The sequence below is a fragment of the Cervus canadensis genome, chromosome 22 (genome assembly GCF_019320065.1).
Source record: "Cervus canadensis isolate Bull #8, Minnesota chromosome 22, ASM1932006v1, whole genome shotgun sequence".
Classification (NCBI taxonomy): Eukaryota; Metazoa; Chordata; class Mammalia; order Artiodactyla; family Cervidae; genus Cervus; species Cervus canadensis.
Genome location: NC_057407.1, coordinates 12,828,734 through 12,831,779, shown reverse-complemented (window position 1 = coordinate 12,831,779; position 3,046 = coordinate 12,828,734).

Below are 3,046 nucleotides of genomic sequence, written 5' to 3'. Positions count from 1 at the left end.
CTAACTCTGAGGGTGGGGTGGGGAGAAAAAAACCATTGTGTTGTAATCTGAGTAGGGAGCCTGGGCGCCTCCCCTGGGTGCGGAGCAGCCAGCTCGGGCATGGGACTTCCTATAACTGCTGACTGCTCCTCCCAGCCAAGCACTCCTACAACTTCTTGTTTCCCAGGAGGAGCTGTGTGGCTCTGAACAGGGAAGTGATCCATCTCCATGCCTTTCTCCAGAGTCCTCGCCTAAAAAACTACCACTTCAGCTATTCAATAACTGCCCAGGAGGAAATCCACTTAATCTCACCACAACAAAACAAAAATAAAACATCTGGAACAAAAACCACCCCTAGTGCCCGGCTTGCTTGGAAACAGGAGCAATCAGAACAAGGCACAAGGTGACATCTCTCCCCACTCCACGCTGCAGGCCAGGCCAGCTGCCCTGGAAGTGCCCCGATTGTCAATAGCACTATCGGAGCCCAGCCTGGCACGGTGCCCCCAGACAGGAGCTGAGGGGGGTTGACTCCTTGCTCCCAACGCAGGGGAGGTGCCCAGGCTCCGCTACTCAGATCACAAGCTGCAGTGACTAGGCACTTTTCTTTTGTGTGCAAGAAAAGCAGGCCTGGCTTGGCTGGGCTCCAGCCTGGTGCTCACCTGTTAGGAATGCCAGGTGCCTGCAGCCCTGGCCTTTGGTGGTGATTCAGAGGGTCAACCACCCAATTTGGTCCTGAGATTGGCCAAGGACACAGTGAAAACCAGAAAAAAAAAGTCCTCTCTCCTGGAAGCTAGGGCTAGCTGTTCTGAAAGCATACATATTTTTTGTTACAGTGCAAATGCCAAAGCAATGTCCAACCAAGGGGGGGCAGTGGATAACCTTCCTCTGCCCAGTGATAATCCTGGGGGAGAAGAGCACGTGGACTCTGTGGAAAAGAATTTAAGATGCACAGTGATGTAAACCAGAGGGGTCATGACCTTGTTTGAAATATTTATATTCATGGAGAAAAAGGAGAAAAAAGACTGGAAGGAAATAAATGTTGTCCTCGGTGACCTTGGATGGTGGGATTATGAGGGATGAAGTTTTCCTCTTTGTGTATCAGAGTTCAAGCAGAGAAGCAGAAACTGTCTATATTAAGAGATTTGGTACAAGGAATTGAATTGCTCCATGGCAGGGAGAGTGGAGAGTGGCTGATCAGGTAAGTCACAAATAGCAGGGCAACCTGTCAGGAAGTGCAGGCTAGACCCTTGGGCTCAGGTGGAACTGCCATTGAAGGAGTTTTTCTTTTTCAGCCTTTCAACCAGCTGAATCAGATATTCTAGATAACCACCCAGGTTATTTAGAATGATCTCTTTTACTTAAAATCAACTGACTATGGGATTTAATCACATCTATAAGGTATCTTCACAGCAGCACTTAGGTTAGTGTTTAATTGAATAATTGGGGACTACAGCATAGCTGAATGACATAAAACAGACCATCACAATATTTTTGTTATATTCTCAAATTTTCTGCAAGGGACATGTGTTATTACTTGTATAATTTTTTTAAAAAGCAGTAAATGACAAAACCACCATGAGATACCACTTTGCACCTACAAGGCTGATTAAAATAAAAAAGACAAGACAATAACAAGGATTGACAAGAATCTGCAGAAATCAGAACTGGCATCCATTGCTAGTGAAATTATATAATGGTGCAATCACTTTGGAAAACAGTTTGTTCCACAGTGTATACCCAAGGATACACATAGACCTGGTTCCCTTTCCCCACCACTGCCTTCCTATCATGGGGTGCCCTGCCCAGTGCCCACGTCCCAGAGTTTGCAGCTGTCCTGGAGAAAACCATCTACAAAAGTCATCTCAGAATTCTCTCGGAGGGTACAGTCTCCAATCACTCCTGCTGCCTACATACCACTACCAGAGAGAGCTCACGGTCCTGTTAAAATGAAGGCAGGCTCCCACCCTTGAAAGAAAGGGAAAACAAGAATACATCTCTGTTTATTGTAAGAATGAGCCCATTTTACAGACGTGAGGGATCCATCCAAGGCCATGGGGGTCTTGGATTCCCTCCCGCCACCCTCTCCCCCAGGCACAGTCTGGGACGGATCTACTAAGAGGCAGAAGTACCAGAGTCACAGAACCAGATTTGCTGGAGAGCTCTTTGCCAAATACGTATCAAGGGCTTTGGAATGGTTGCCACCCTCTGACTTAGAAGTTTCCTAGTTGAGAACTCCCAGTTCAGAGCTAAGCTACCAGGACAACAAGGATTTAGGTACCACATGTTAACTGCAGGGTAATATATCTTGGTGAAAACCTGGAAGCACTCCAAATACCCATCACTAAAGGATGGTTCATAAATGAGGACATAGCTCCATGATGTGACAATACACAGCTAATCAATATGATGTCTTTGAAGAATAGGAAAAGGAGTACGTCAAGACTGTATATTGTCACCATGCTTATTTAACTTATATGCAGAGTGCATCATGAGAAATGCTGGGCTGGAAGAAGCACAAGCTGGAATCAAGATTGCCGGGAGAAATATCAATAACCTCAGATATGCAGATGACACCACCCTTATGACAGAAAGTGAAGAACTAAAAAGCCTCTTGATGAAAGTGAAAGAGGAGAGTGAAAAAGTTGGCTTAAAGCTCAACATTCAGAAAGCTAAGATCATGGCATCTGGTCCCATCACCTCATGGGAAATAGATGGGGAGACAGTGGAAACAGTGGCTGACTTTATTTTTTTGGGCTCCAAAATCACTGCAGATGGTGATTGCAGCCATGAAATTAAAAGACGCTACAGCTTGGAAGGAAAGTTATGACCAACCTAGAGAGCATATTAAAAAGAAGAGACATTACTTTGCCAACAAAGGTCCATCTAGTCAAGGCTGTGGTTTCTCCAGTGGTCATGTGTGGATGTGAGAGTTGGACTGTGCAGAAAGCTGAGACTCTTGAGAGTTCCTTGGACTGCAAGGAGATCCAATCAGTCCATCCTAAAGGAGATCAGTCCTGGGTGTTCATTGGAAGGACTGACGCTGAAGCTGAAACTCCAATACTTTGGC